The 16,156-nt window shown below is 50.5% G+C and overlaps 1 long non-coding RNA gene across 1 annotated transcript; it reads right to left on the bottom strand.

The window, feature by feature from the left end:
- Window positions 1-1,972: 1,972 nt before the first annotated feature.
- LOC103634817 (uncharacterized) lies at window positions 1,973-5,738 on the bottom strand. Its single transcript, XR_556946.2, has 3 exons — window positions 5,216-5,738; window positions 2,518-5,094; window positions 1,973-2,421 (listed from the first exon to the last, which is right to left on the bottom strand). It is a non-coding gene; the product is annotated as an uncharacterized lncRNA (long non-coding RNA).
- Window positions 5,739-16,156: the final 10,418 nt, after the last annotated feature.

A 16,156-nucleotide genomic window follows, 5' to 3' on the forward strand; every position in this document is an offset into this window, starting at 1 on the left:
TGAACTTACTCATCCTTCGTCGTTGCTCCGAGCCACTCTCCAACTTTGGTATAATCTTCACTCATATTTTTGCTTGCCAAAGGGAGAGAAAGTAGTTATAACTAAGGGCTTATATTTTACTCAAATATCCGTTTTTGGCGATTCATGTCAAAGGGGGAGAAAGTATTAGCCCAAAGCAAAAGGACCGCACCACCACCAATTTTCAAATTTTGAGTTAAGAAAAGGTCTTGAAATGACGAATTTTTCAATTGGTATCTTACTTTTGATAGAATTTCAAATTGGAACACCCTCTTCAAAAACCAATATCTAAAACTCTCTTGAACACTAAGAGGAGAATTTTATCGAGGGGGAGTTTTGTTTAGTCAAAGGAAGAGCATTTGAAATAGGGGGAGAAAATTTCAAATCTTGAAAATGCTTCTCAAAATTTTATTCATTTACCTTTGACTATTTGCAAAAGGACTTTAAAAAGAATTTACTAAAGAATTTGCAAAAACAAAACATGTGGTGCAAGTGTGGTCCAAAATGTTAAAAAAATAAAGAAACAATCCATGCATATCTTATATTGGTTCAATTCTAAGTAACCTTTGCACTTACATTATGTAAACTAGTTCAATTATGCACTTCTATACTTGCTTTGGTTTGTGTTGGCATCAATCACCAAAAAGGGGATATTGAAAGGGAATTAGACTTACACCTTTTTTCTAATTGATTTTGGTGGTTGAATTGCCCAACACAAATAATTGGACTAACTAGTTTGCTCTAGTCTATAAGTTTTACAGGTGCCAAAGGTTCACAATAAGCCAATAAAAAGACCAAGGAAGGGTTCAAATAAAGAGAGCTAAAGACATCCCAAAGGCACCATGGTCTGGCGCACCGGACAGTGTCCGGTGCACCAGGGAACTCGAGGCTGAACTTGCCACCTTCAGGAAAATGGGAGGTCGCTCTGCTATAATTCACCGGACTGTCCGGTGTGCCAGCGGAGCAACGGCTACTTCGAGCGTAACGGTCGACTGCAACGCATTTAATGCGCGCCTGCGCGCGCAGAGGACAGAGGACGCGCAGTTGGCGCACCGGACAGTCTACAGGACCTGTCCGGTGCACCACCGGACAGCCCAGAGGCCCCACAAGTCAGAGCTCCAACGGTCGAACCCCAACGGCTGGCTGACGTGGCTGGCGCACCGGACAGTGTCCGGTGCGCCATGCGACAGCAGTCTCCCAACGGCCATTTTTGGTGGTTGGGGTTATAAATACCCCAACCACCCCACATTCAATGGCATCCAAGTTTTCCACCTTCAACACATTACAAGAGCTATAGCATTCAATTCTAGACACTCCAAAGAGATCAAATCCTCTCCCAAGTCCGGAATCACTCCAAATCAAATAGTGACTAGAGAGAGCGACATTTGTGTTTATTTGAGCTCTTGTGCTTGGATCGCTTCTTTTCTTTCTCATTCTTTTTGTGACAAACTCAATTGTAACCGAGGCAAGAGACACCAATTGTGTGGTGGTCCTTGCGAGAACTTTGTGTTCCGTTTGATTGAGAATAGAAGCTCACTCGGTCTAAGTGACCGTTTGAGAGAGAGAAAGGGTTGAAAGAGAACCGGTCTTTGTGACCACCTTAACGGGGAGTAGGTTTGCACGAACCAAACCTCGATAAAACAAATCATCGTGTCTCACTCTTTATTTGCCCACGATTTATTTTTCATCCTCTCTCTCGGACTCGTTCATATTTCTAACGCTAACCCGGGTTGTAGTTGTGCTTAAGTTTATAAATTTCAGATTCACCCTATTCACCCCCCTCTAGGCGACTTTCAGTTACAAGTTACAACATTTACAAGTTATAACAAGATTACAATATATATCATCAGAGTTTATTACAAAAGAAATTGATTCAAAAATATTACAAATTGAATGTATAAAACATTTATAAGTTTTAAAGTACATGTTAGCTTATTAGCTTAAGGGACAATCCTCAATAAAGAAACTATAGATAGAAATACATAAAGAGTGACAATCCTCAATAAAGAAGTTATACATAATCCTCAATAAAGAGTGACAATCCTCAATAATGAATAGAAATACTTCAACTAACTTTTAGAACTACTAATCTAGACTATTATGTATAGCACACCAACTAAATTAAGATCACACTAATTATTCTAACAAATACATTTAACATAATATTTGAGATCACCAAGACCCTAGACTATACCATTTCTTGACTGCTAGGACATCAGATTGCATATATACCTCATGCACACTTGTTGTGAGTCTTGCTTGAATCCATACCCACTGCAGAGGCCTCTTGCTCGCTCTGCATGGACACATTCTACCGCAGCTCTAGTAGCTCTTGAATACGAGTAAGATCAGATCCAATTGAGTGGAGTCAACCCATCGTAGAGCCACCTCCCACTTCATGGACTGTGAAAAGATAATGTGGATGGCATCATGTCAATGAGGCAATGCTAATCTTGTTGTCAAAGTAATGTGAAGATGCAGATTGTTGCTAATTCTTACCTCTCAAAAGGCCTTTGTGCTCTGGCTTAGCATGCTCTGTATTGGTGATAATGGCCTCCATAATGTATTAATGTAGTAGTACTTTAATTGATTTGTAAGGCTCTAATGCTACAATTATTAGTTAGGTACTTCTAATGATACAACAATCTTATATGTACATGATATGTTACCATCTGTTCGCCTCCAATGACTTCCAGTATCTTTTTTATCTCAAGGAGCCTTTTGTTGGTAAATTAAGAATGAATGAAAGCTTTGCCAATAGCATAGCAATATGGTTAGTAGAAAAAACAAAAGATATTAATTGGCATCGTTGTATGATATAGCACATTAGAATCATTCAACTTTTCAAAGGGCCCACTTGGATCCCTTTATTTTTGTTGGAATTGTAATCTACTTAATGGGCTAGGCTAATTTGTATTTCAAAACATTTTGAATTTTAGATATAAGCTTATCTTAAATTTATAGGGTGAAAATTAAAAATTGATTCTATACTATTTTACTTTGAACTTATAGCATGCTCTTCGATAGAAGTGCAACACATAAGTATCCCTCTCATATGTCTGACTAGGGTCAGTTGTCCCTTTCTAGAAAATGTGACTATGATTAAGAATAGTTTATTATGAGTTAAATTACTTCAACCACAACTCACTAGACTGGACTACTACTTCAGAGATTAACAAACATAATAGGTGACCACATTTAGCAAAATATTAGAATTGCATAATGCATTCAGAGCTTTCTGTGTACATATTCAATCAAATACCCAGTCTTCGTGTGGCTCGTGCGGAATAATACCAAAAAAATTATGCGTGGACAGGATTCAAACCCAAGATGTTCGGCTCAAAGCAAGCAACTTATACCGCTAGAGCACACATCCATTTGTGTCATATAAAGGAGACATACTATAAATATACTAGTAACTTGGGCGTGCCCCGCGCTCGTAGGAAACTGTTATAATAGTAAGTGATGACACTGGTGGATCAAAATTTAATAAAGCCCTAGATCGGTTTTAATATAACAAAAGTATAATATAAAGCATCAGCTTGTATAAACCACTAGAATCATACTACAATGCAAAAGTAGATGTACTCACCTATCTCCAAGTCTTGTCAGGAATGCACAACGACCGACCGTTTTGAGAGGAATGACATGATCCGCTCATTCAACCATGGATGACTCTTGTCTTCAGCCATGGTCCTACAACTTTGAGAGAAAGATCACAATGAGTTTCGTTTCATGGAACAAAAATGTACATGAATGCTTCAACAACTCAATTGTTGCAGTACTTAGTCAAAAAATTATTGTCTGCGTAACATCAATCAAAACATGCATTTGCCAAAAGCTTTTCACTATTATAAATTTTTAATAGGATTTTATATGTGTGTTATCAAGGACGAGGATACATGAAACACAGTCTAGTGTGTTATATGGAGAAGCTCTCGATCTGTCTGAAGTGTCTTTAATGGAGATCGTGGAGGAGTGGCGTGAGAATCGATTGCTCAGAGGCGTACTGCGTGCACTTGGTAATTCCATGAAACAAACCCAGCATTTGGTAATAAATAGTATAATTTTAGGATATAATATTTAGCATGGTTCAACAATGGACCAAAAATTTCATTGTAGGCACTAAACAGAGATTAGTGCATGGTGTTCTCCCGGCACATAGGAGTAAATGGAAATAGTCGTGGGATCCATAGATTCCCTTTATAAACAGACTATTTAAAGCGAATATACTTTTTGGCTTTAGTTAGACTTTGATTATGTCCAAAAGATTAACTATTGGTTCTTAAAATTTCAACAAAAAACTTTCAGTTCATTCTACTGTAATATTTATATCTACATGTAGCAGTGAGAATGTATGTCCTTACGCGCTATGGACACCAGCAGGATCAACTTCTACGCCTAAATACTGATAGTCATTCAACACACACACACCAAAGAAAAGAGAACTCACCTGAGAGTCAAGCCATTTCTTTGCAATCTGACTATAGAAAGGGCATGTACTCAATCGATAGTGCAAGTTGATGAAGAAGTACTATCTCAGGAGATATGCTACCTAATCTATTTGCAGCCAAGAACAACATTGGAAGCCAAATCAGCATATGAACCGACAAGCAATGTACATTCATCGATTCATGCTATAAAATGGCTATGTTAGACACATGCTATCTTGTGCAAAAACATCCTAATAAAGTGGCTACACTAACATCATCAGGACTTAATCAAAATGGATAACTCACAACATATAGAGGCAAAAAATACTACACCGCTGGAAAAGGCAGTTAAACCAAGTTAATGCCAAAAGCGCAAAACCTTAGTGTAAACTTATCTGAACCAAACAAATATACAGTACATGGGTTAAAAATTTGCTAAACCCCACTTAAATTTGCCTTAGAACATGCAATTGTGCATTGGAAAAATGTCGCCAATCCTTTTTCTGAAGCTACAACCTACACCCTAGAATCAGAATCAGGACGGTAAGCCCTAAGCATAGAATCCTCATCTGAAAGGGCCACATGTGGGATCCCTCGATCCCCTTGAAAGTGTTCCTAATCCTCTCCAGCCTCCACTCTGCTCCTGCGAAAAACAACAATGGGATCTCACAACCGTGATTCAGAACCAAATCAAAAGGAACTCATAAGGGGGTAGGGAGCCTGCGAGCCGCTACTCGCAATTATCTTGAGGTTGATGGGCTCACCGGTGCGCTTGAAGTAGACCTTGATGATGAGCAGCACCTCGTCGTGCTTGCAGCAAACGGACTTGAGGAAGCGGTCGTGACTGTCGACGTCGAGGAGCACTAGGTTGTAGGTCTTGGAGGTAATATGCCATCTCCAACGAGCCCGGAGACCGGCGAGCCAGAGCTGGCGGCGTCTAGGGAGCCAGAGCTGGCAGCATCTAGGGAACTGCGGCCATGGATGCCGGCGAGCCTGGGCGAGCACCATGGTAGGGAGTTGAGGGCGAGCTCGCCATGGGGGAGGAGTGCGCGCAGGGGCGAGCGGATGCTAGGGCGCGTGACCATCAGCAGAGAGGGGGAGGGGATGGGAGTGGCGACGGGCGTGGGGTGCTCGCCCTGGTTCGACGGCGGCTGAAGACGAAGCTGAGGGAGGGGGCGGCCATGGGAGAGGGCTGGCCAGGGAGAGGGCAGCAGCTTGCTCCTAGGCGTGCACGAAGAAGAAAGGTGTGGAGAGGATAGAGAAGAGCCTAGAACAAATACGGTGGCTAAGGATGAGATTGAAGATAAGATAAAAAATATAGCTTCCTAGAGTAAAGCCGTAGAAGTTACATAACTTTCTAGAGTTTGTACATGTACTATAGGAAGTTAAATAACTTCCTAGAGCATGCCGTAGGAAGTTAGCTTTTCGTTTGACTGGTCAAAAGCTGAAGGTAATTTCCTAGAGGAGGTCGTATGAAGTTAGCTGTCCATGCTAACTTCCTAGAGGCAGTCGTAGAAAGTTGGCTTTTCGTTTGACTGGTCAAAAGCTAAAATCTAACTTCCTAGATGAGACCGTAGGAAGTTAGCTACCCATGCTAACTTCATAGAGGCAGCCGTAAGAAGTTACCTTTTCGTTTGACTAGTCAAAAGCTGAAATCTATCTTCCTAAAGGAGGTCGTAGGAAGTTAGCATTGGTGGCTTACTTTCTAGAGTCAGGCGTAGGAAGTTAGCGGCTCGTTTGACCATACCCGCGGATTATCAACTAAAAACTAACTTCCTAGAGGAGGTTGTAGGAAGTTAGCTGCCCTTGCTAACTTCCTAGATGCAGCCGTAGGAAGTTAGCGGCTCGCTTGACCGAACACACGGGTCAGCATGTGAAAGCTAACTTCCTACAACTTTTATAAAATACCGTAGTAAGTTATGTTTATTTCCTAGAGCTACCAGTTGTCTCTCGTAAATTATCTGTTTCCTACGTTTGTTATAAAAGTTGTAGAAGTTAAAAAACCGTAAGAAGTATATGATTTTGGTGTAGTGTTAGAGCTAGGCCTAGACAAAAAAAACCTGTAACCCGTTACCCGAACCCATATTTCTCGAACCCGTATTATCGGAAACATGATTTTTGCATGGGATTTTTAGGTATGAACTTAAAAACCTGAATTTATTTTGGATAATTCGGTTACCATATTTCGGTACCCGAATTACCCGATTTTTTTGTTTTTTAGCCCCTTTTGTGACACAAATTTACGTTTGGACCCCCACAAATTTTATTTGCACGTTTGGACCCGATGTTCGGCGCCATAGGCTGTGGCGCCGAGGTAACACAGCTCGGCGCCACAGCCTATGGCGCCGAGCTATGACGTGGCAACAACGGCTACCTGCGCCTAGGGTTGACCTGGCACCGACGTGGTGGCGACGCGGCCTCGTACCTCAGCGCCACAGATCTTGGCGCCGAGCTACGAATGCCTATAAAAACAGTCGTGCGGCTGGCCGAGAGCAGCACATTTCCTCTCATTTCCAAACTTCGTCAAAATTTGCTGGATTCAAAGATTTGAGTTGGTTCACTTCGTAGACCAAGGTATGGTGCCCAACTGATTCGTTTTGTATATTGGGTTGTTAGTTTCATAGTTGCTCATAGTTTCATAGTTTAATAGTTTGTATAAACCTATTATATTATCATTTCGATTATTAGTTTGTGTAAACTTATTATAAAGCATATTAGGTGCAAGTGATAATTATAATCGTTTATTAGATGAAAGACATGTACCGAGAGGCGTTGTGGCAGAAGAGAGGTCGTCATCGGGAGTTATATCCGGATGTATCTAGTAAGGATGCTCCTGTTCCTCCTGAATTCCCCGTGCCTAACTATGACTGTGGCAGACTGGCTTGGGTACATCAATCACAACATCCAGACACGGCTGCTCGCTGCTACTACCTTTGTGGCGGTTTGGACGTACGTAGCTTATGACTTGTCACTTAATTTTGTTCGCATTCATTATTTTGTAGATGTGTAATAGTGCTTCCTTTCCATTATTTTAGGGCATCAGAGGTGTTTCTTTTTCCAGTGGATCGACGGTCCTGATAAATTTGACCTTCGATATCTTCTTTTCGTTAATTGGTTGAGTGGAAGAACTAGTCATGAGCGTTTTAAGCGTTGGGTACCTCCTCCCCCGAATCCTCCACCAATGACAGATGCGGAGAAGGAGGTAGCAACAGAAAGACGGATGGACTCAACGCCTCGATGCGATTGTGGAGACCGTGCTGTCATCGATGAAGACTATGAGAAGCAGTTCTATTGTCCGAACATTGATTATGTGAGCCCATCGATACGCTAAATTTATGAACTAGTTATTATTTACAATAAATTACTAATTTTGTCACCTGCAGCCATACGGGTGGCGTAAGTGTCATTTCAGAGAGTGGTTGTATGGTCCTTTGTCCCATTGGCCAGAGCCAGAGGTAAAGGAAAAGAGATACAATCAGTGGGCGGAAGAAGAGGTGAAATTTGATCCAGTACTCTGCAAATGTGGTATTGAAGCTAAGTATGGATTAGTTCCTTCCGAGCTTGGTGTTGGATATTTTTTGTGGACATATGGTCGATTACGATGAGGTTGGTATTTTTGTTTTTGCACCAGCTGTAATGTTATAGCGGTACTTACTATTTTTATGTAGGAGACGAGGAAATGCAGTTGGGAGAGTTACGACGACAAAAGAGAGGTGATGCGCACAATAGAGTCCAAGAGAATAATGGGACAGAAGATGCGTTGTGGATCTCGGCTTGTCGATTCGTACATTAACGATCGCATACGCGACATGCGTAGGGAAGCAAAATCTGTCTTTTATGATAGCCCGAAGCGTGCAGAGTATAGGAGGTTGAAGGCGGCAGATGAGAAGAGAGCACAGGATGCAAGGGAATGGGAAGCGGCTCAAGCCAAGAAACAAATGTTGGATAATCTTGCTGATCGCCTCAAGGGAAGTGAGTGAGATAAATGATATTATAATTATGTTAGTACAATTTATTTATCTTGACTTTGCTAACTTATTTTGCTCATTATATTTGCAGAGATTGGAAGTGGCGTAAACTATTTGGCCGATGAGGCGCATGCGAGATATGTTCAGGATAAAATGGCGACGGTTGAGATGATGGAGGAGGAGGAGGACAACACATCTAGATTGAGTGAGCTTATCGCTCTCGCAGAGGCAGGATTACATGAAGAAGAGGAGGACGACACATCAAGGTTGAGTGAGCTCATCGCACTAGCTGAGGCAGGATTACGTGCTCAAGAGGAAGAGGATGAGTTTATGTCTCAGGCGGCCGAAGAGGTAGAGGCGGCTTAATACAAGAAGAAGTCTGATGAGGCTGAGGCTGAGGATGAGCTATTCTCCCAAGCTGCAGATGAAGCAGAAGCCAATTATTATAAGAGAACTGGTGACAAGTGTGATGCAGGACAATGCAGCAAGTGGAATGAGGTTGTCGTTGAGGATTGCGCGACGGATGACTCCGAAGATGAGTTACTCATAGATTGTGATTCAGACTGAAGAAACTTGTAGCCTGTTATGTAGTATTTTCGTATCAAAAATAATTTAGAACTTTAAAGATGCGTTACTTATTGCTTGTTATGTTTTTCAAAATTCACAAAAAAAATTTGCAAGAGTTCCCCTTGTTTTATTAACAACCACAGTTCAAAAAATCACATATTATAAGTGTCGGCGTTTCGAGACCGGGGGTCCCTTAGGCCGACGAGTGAGTGCCATGTGCCCCAGCCCAGATGGGTCGAGCGCGTGGGCGAGCACAAAGGGGGGAGAGAGCGAGGCGGCCGGAGTCCGGCGTGAGAGAGGTGGGAATCCCGCGGCCTTCGTGTTCGTCCCGCGCCCAGGTCGGGTGCGCTTGCAGTAGGGGGTTACAAGCGTCCACGCGGGAGAGGGAAGCGAGCGGCCCCAAGAGAGCGCATGTCCCGTCCTCGTCCCCGCGCGGCCAACCTTCTCTAGGAGGGCCCTGGTCCTTCCTTTTATAGGCGTAAGGAGAGGATCCAGGTGTACAATGGGGGTGTAGCAGAGTGCTACGTGTCTAGTGGGGGAGAGCTGACACCCTAAGTACATGCCAATGTGGCAGCCGGAGAGATCTTGGCACCCTGCTGGTGTGATGTCGTGGACGTCGGAGGAGCGACGGTGCCTGGCGGAGGGACAGCTGTTGGAGCGGTCGAGTCCTTGCTGACGTCCGCCTGCTTCCGTAAGAGAGCTGGGAGCCGCCGTCGTCACAGAGCGTGCGGGGCGCCATCATTGCCTATCTGGCGGAGCTGGCCAGATGGGACACCGGTCTTGTTCCCTGCGGCCCGAGTCAGCTTGGGGTAGGGTGATGATGGCGCTTCCCGTTGACATGGCTGGCCTGCGCCCTAGGCTGGGCGATGTGGAGGCTCCTCCGAAGCCGAGGTCGAGTCTGTCTTCCATGGCCGAGGCCGAGTCCGAGCCCCTGGGTCGGGCGAGGCGGAGGTCGTCGGCAGAGGCCAGGGCAGAGTCCGAGCCCTAGGGTCGGGCGGAGCGAAGTTCGTCGTCTTCTGGGGCTGAGCCCGAGTCCGAGCCCTGGGTCGGGCGGAACAGAGTTCGTTGTCTTCTGGGGCTGAACCCGAGTCCGAGCCCTGGGTCGGGCGGAGCAGAGTTCGTCGTCTTCTGGGGCTGAGCCCAAGTCCGAGCCCTGGGTCGGGCGGAGCAGAGTTCGCCGTCTTCCAGGTCTTAGCCCGAGTCCGAGCCCTGGGTCGGGCGGAGCGGAGTTCGCCGTCTTCCGGGACTTAGCCCGAGTCCGAGCCCTGGGTCGGGTGGAGCGGAGCTTCCTATGGTGCCTTCAGCAGGGCCTGACTGCCTGTCAGTCTCACTCTGTCGAGTGGCACTGTAGTCGGAGTGGCGCAGGCGGCGCTGTCCTTCTGTCAGACCGGTCAGTGGAGCGGCGAAGTGACGGCGGTCACTTCGGCTCTGCCGGAGGGCGCGCGTCAGGATAAAGATGCTAGGCCATCTTTGCATTAAATGCTCCTGCGATTCGGTCGGTCGGTGCGGTGATTTAGTCAGGGTTGCTTCTTAGCGAAGGCAGGGCCTCGAGCGAGCCGGAGATGTGTCTGCCGTTGGAGGGGGGCCTCGGGCGAGACGGAAACCCTCTGGGGTCGGCTGCCCTTGTCCGAGGCTAGGCTCGGGCGAGGCGTGATCGAGTCGCTCGAATGGACTGATCCCTGACTTAATCGCACCCATCAAGCCTTTGCAGCTTTATGCTGATGGGGGTTACCAGCTGAGAATTAGGAGTCTTGAGGGTACCCCTAATTATGGTCCCCGACAGTAGCCCCCGAGCCTCGAAGGGAGTGTTAACACTCGCTTGGAGGCTTTCGTCGCACTTTTTTGCAAGGGGACCAGCCTTTCTCGGTTGCATTTTGTTCCGGTGGGTGCGCGCGAGCGCACCCGCCGGGTGTAGCCCCCGAGGCCTCGGAGGAGTGGTTTCACTCCTTCGAGGTCTTAATGCCTTGCGTAACGCTTCGGCTGGTCTGGTTGTTCCCTCATGCGAACTGGTCGTAGCCCGGGTGTACGGTCGGGGCCCAAGTTCTCGGGCTGGTATGTTGACGCTGTCAACGGTTTGGCCGGAGCCGGGTTTGCGAGAGCAGCCCCCGAGCCTCTGCACAGGGCGAGAGGGCGGTCAGGGACAGACTCGGCTTTTTTACATACGCCCCTATGTCACCTTTCCGCAAGGAGGAGGGGGGAAAGCGCCATGTTACCCTCGATGGGCACCGAACATGGTGTCTCCGGTGAGCTGCAAGCGGGTAATCCGAGTGGACGTCCGTGCCCCGTTCGTTAGGGGTCGGCTAGGGGCCCAGAGGCACGCCCAAAAGTACCTGCGGGTGATCTGCCGGACCCGGTCCCCTGACGACGGGGTCCGAGGGCTCGATGCCTCCCTCCGATGGGATTCCGTTACAAGATCGCTCCCACTGGTCTCAGAAATGTCCTAGGGTACCTCGGGAGCGCAGCCCGAGCCTCGGTTATGTATCGAACGTACCCCTGGTCATCCCTCGCTCGGTGTCTGAGGCGACTGTGAACCCTTCGGGGGCCAGCCTTCGAACCCCTGATCAGTAATGGGCGCGGAGCCCGGGTAGCCTGAGGCGGCCGTGGAACCCTTCGGGGGGCCGACCTTCGAACCTCTGACCAGTAGTGGGTGTAGGGCCCACGCGATCTGAGGCGGCTGTTGAACCCTTCGGGGGGCCAGCCTTCGAACCTCTGATCAGTAAGGAGGCTCGGAGCCTGGTTCCTTCACGGGGAAGGATCCTTTTCGGGGTATCCCCCTTTCTCGGTCCCTGTTGCAAGAGATAGAGAAAGAGGAAAAAACGAAAAGGATACGGAATCGAAACGACGCGGCGTACCTTTTTTGGCGCGGTTATTTCGGCGAAGGCGAAGCGTCGCCCGCTTCTCCTGCCAGAAGCGCCGCCTGTCCTGCCGCGGAGTTAATGCGACGGGGCGAGTGGTTGGCGGGGCGGCCGTTGCGCGTGCGCGAGCCGCTCGAGGAACGGATCACGGGCGCGTCGTCTTCACGCCGTGAGAGGGGGTTCTCTTGCTGCCCCCGGATGGGACGTGAGCTTGGCTGACGACGTGACCGCTGCTCCCGCCCGCCTGCCACTGCCATTACTGCCGGCCCACTTTTGGCCGTGTTTGACCGCCGCGTCAGGCTGGCGCCGCCGGGTCGTGCGCTGGGTCGCCTCGAGTCGCGGTACTGGTTCCGCAATCGAGGAGGCGCGGTGGTGGCGCAAGTGGCGGTGCAGTTGCTTGCATGCAGCATCCGGCGCGCCGGTTGCGTGACGCGTGGGCCTGGGCCTCCACGCTGGCGTGTCGGGGGTCGAAGAAGCGCGTCCACGTGGCGCGGTTGCATGCCGCCTGCATGGCTGCCCGCCTCTTTCGCCCGTTGGTTTGGGCAAAAGTGGAGGGTCACTTGTAACCGCTGGGCAGTTGTGTGCACCACGCGCGGCGGTTTGGCTTCTTTTGCTCCGAGCCGGTTTGCATGACATGTGGGACCCAGCCCCCGCGCCGCAGGGGAGGACCTTGGAGCATGTTGGAGAAGACTCAGCCCGTGACGGTTGGAGGCGCAAGCAGGGAGAGTGGCCTTTAAAAGGAGGGCAATCCCTTTCGGAAGGCGACCATGTCTTCTCCCTTCCTTATGCATCGCGTCTTTCCACCTTCCAAGCCCCCGGATGGGGGATGCCCGCCGTCTTTTCGCCTTATCGTTGGAGGAACGCAACTCCGTGGGAGTTGGTACCTTTCAGCCATCGTTTGGCTTCAAGGATTTTCATCACACAGCCCGGTTGCTCCCCTCCGCTGGTGGTCGCCCAAGACGGCGACCTCCAGCTCCTGGATGGGGGGAGGCAAACCGGGCTATGATCCCAATCCCGCCCTCAGTGTTGAGGGTGTAAGCCATCCTCGCTGGGGCGGGGAGCGAGGCAAGCCGGGGCTCTACCTCCTGCGCGGGCCGGCGGGCCACCTCTTCTTCCAGCTTCTGGTGGTGGCAATCGCCCTCCAGCCCTGCGGCGGAGACGTCCTCCAGCCATGCCGGGGAAGGCGAACTGTTGCTGCCCGGCTAGGATGCAACATTCCGCCCTCTTCCTCGCATTCGCGGCGAGGACGGCAGCGAGGATCTGCCGGTGCGCTTTGGAGCGACCCGCGTTTGCTGGTGATTCGCCCAGAGCTCGTCGCTCCGTAGGCTCCCCGGTGCGGAGGTTGTCCGTACCCGTGGGGACGGAACCGGTGTTCCGTTTGTGATGGCATCTTGAACGCCAGTGTTTTGTTCATTATGGCTTTTGGGGCCTGAACATGTATGTAATTTTGGCACGAAGCCGTGTTTTTTCCTCATTTTCGAGCACTAAGACTCGCCTGTTAATTATCTGAACCGCTTCACCAAGCATGAGTCGCCCCGTGTCAAGGTGACGAGTGAGGTATCCGTATCCTGGAGGCGTAGGAGTCCCTCGGCTCGGTCGGCCTTGTTGTCTGAGGCTCCTCTAGCTTAGTTAAAGGGACCCCTTGGCCGCTCTTCGACGAGCCGAGGCCAGGGGTAGCGGTATCAGCATGAACAGAGGCGGAGTTGGCTCGAAAATGAAACCTGGCTGGCCGGAGCCTAGCTGGGTTGTCCGTCAGCGGGACCGACGCCGGAGTTGATCAGCCGAGGCCTCGGGTCGGGCAGGCGCCCTTGGAAGATGGTTGGCCGAGGCCTCAGGGGTAACCGGCCGAGCCGCCTGCTCGGGCCGGATTCCCGGAGAAGTCCCTGGCAGCGATTGCCCGGGCGTGATGATGACGTCGTCCTCCAGAGCGGAGATCCTCAGACCGCGTCGCCGTCCGAGGCTAGGTCGGATCTCGTCGAAGGTGTCGTCGATGCCGAGGGTGCTGCTGCCCCCTTCCAGCGCCAAGACCCGAGCCTGCAGGATCAGAGTGTCTTGTAGCGTGTGCCTTCTGCGGCCGCCGAGGCCAGAATACACACCCTCGCTGTGTTGTAAAGCTGCGTCTCCTTTCCTCTTGTTTCGAGTATCTGGACTTTTTTGTCGGTAACAGGGATGTTTGTGCGGGCGAGAGTTGCTTCTCGCGAAAGGTGACGAGTGAGGTATCCGTATCCCGGAGGCGTAGGAGTCCCTCGGCTCGGTCGGCCTTGCCGCTTACGCGCACCTTTACCCGTCCATGAGGCCATGTCACCGACTCAGTCGAGAAGGCTCGAAGGATCGCTTCGGCATAAGAGCTTCCGAACGTAAAGACTTGTTCGGTCCGCGGAGTCACTTTATCCGAACGCGAGTTACTTCTCGCAGAAGGTGATGAGTGAGGTATCCGTATCCCGGAGGCATAGGAGTCCCTCGGCTCGGTCAGCCTTGGCTGCTTACGTGTACTCCGTCGTTTTCAGGATCCACTTTTCAAAGTAGTCAAAAAGCACAAAAGATATTCTGGCAGAAGAGATCTTTTTTTCGAGGAAAATTTCAACGCAGAGGGGGTTTCCCCCCTTTTAGCCCCCGAGGGAGGGTCGGGCTTTGCCGAGGCGAGGCCGACCCTTCCTTGATGACTAAACTTTGCGTGGGTGCGAGGTATATGAATAACTTGAAAACATCTTAAGGGTAGAAGCGACGTAGCTGTTGGATGTTCCAAGCGTTGCCGTAGACCTCGCCCTGGCTGTTGGCCAGCTTGTACGTTCCGGGCTTCAGAACTTTGGCGATGACGAATGGCCCCTCCCAGGGGGGCGTGAGCTTGTGCCTCCCTCGGGCGTCTTGCCGCAGTCGAAGCACCTAGGTCGCCCACCTGGAGGTCTCGGGGCCGGACCCCTCGGGCGTGGTAGCGTCGCAGGGACTGCTGGTACCGCGCCGAGTGTAGTAAGGCCTTGTCCCGTGCCTCTTCCAGCTGGTCCGGCGAGTCTTCTCGGCTAGCTTGGTTGCTTTGATCGTCGTAGGCCCTCGTCCTCGGGGAGCCGTATTCCAGGTCAGTGGGCAAGACGGCCTCGGCCCCGTAGACCAGGAAGAACGGCGTGAAACCCGTGGCTCGGCTCGGCGTTGTCCTCAGGCTCCAGACCACCGAGGGGAGTTCCTTCATCCACCGCTTGCCGAACTTGTTGAGATCGTTGTAGATCCGAGGCTTGAGCCCTTATAGAATCATGCCGTTGGCACGCTCTACTTGCCCATTCGACATGGGATGAGCCACGGCAGCCCAGTCCACCCGAATGTGGTGATCCTCGCAGAAATCCAAGAATTTTCTGCCGGTGAACTGGGTACCGTTGTCGGTGATGATGGAGTTCGGGACCCCGAAGCGATGGATGATGTTGGTGAAGAACGCCACCGCCTGCTCGGACCTGATGCTGTTCAGAGGTCGGACCTCGACCCACTTGGAGAATTTGTCGATGGCGACCAGCAGGTGTGTGTAGCCCCCGGGCGCCTTCTGCAAGGGGCCGACGAGGTCCAGACCCCACACAGCAAAGGGCCAGGTGATGGGTATCGTCTGCAGAGCCTGAGCAGGCATGTGGGTCTGCTTCGCATAGAATTGACACCCTTCGCAGGTGCGGACAATTCTAGTGGCGTCCGCCACCGCCGTTGGCCAGTAGAAGCCTTGCCGGAAAGCATTCCCGACAAGGGCTCGAGGCGCTGCGTGATGGCCGCAAGCCCCCGAGTGTATCTCTTGGAGGAGTTCCTGACCTTCGACGACGGAGATGCATCGCTGGAGGATGCCTGAGGGACTGCGGTGGTAGAGCTCCTTCTCATCGCCCAGCAAGACGAATGACTTGGCGCGTCGTGCTACCCGCCGAGCCTCGGATCGGTCGAGGGGTAGCTCTCCTTGGCGGAGATATTGCAGGTACGGGGTCTGCCAATTTCGATCAGGCGTGGCCCCGCTCCGCTCCTCCTCGATGCGCAGTGCCTCGCCCTCGGAGGCCGAGGGTACCTCGGGCTGAACCGAGGGCGCTTCGGGCCGAGCCGAGGGTGCCCCGGGCTGTGCCGAGGGTACCTCGGGCTGGACCGAGGGCGCCTCGGGCTCGGGCGAGTCGTCGATCTTGACGGAGGGCTGATGCAGATCCCGGGAGAAGACGTCTGGGGGAACCGTTGTTCGCCCCGAGGCTATTTTTGCCAGCTCGTCCGCAGTCTCGTTGTAGCGCCGAGCGATGTGGTTGAGCTCGAGCCCGTAGAACTTGTCTTCCAGGCGTCGAACCTCATCGCAGTAGGCCTCCATCTTCGG

The sequence above is a fragment of the Zea mays genome, chromosome 1 (genome assembly GCF_902167145.1).
Source record: "Zea mays cultivar B73 chromosome 1, Zm-B73-REFERENCE-NAM-5.0, whole genome shotgun sequence".
NCBI classification, from domain to species: domain Eukaryota; kingdom Viridiplantae; phylum Streptophyta; class Magnoliopsida; order Poales; family Poaceae; genus Zea; species Zea mays.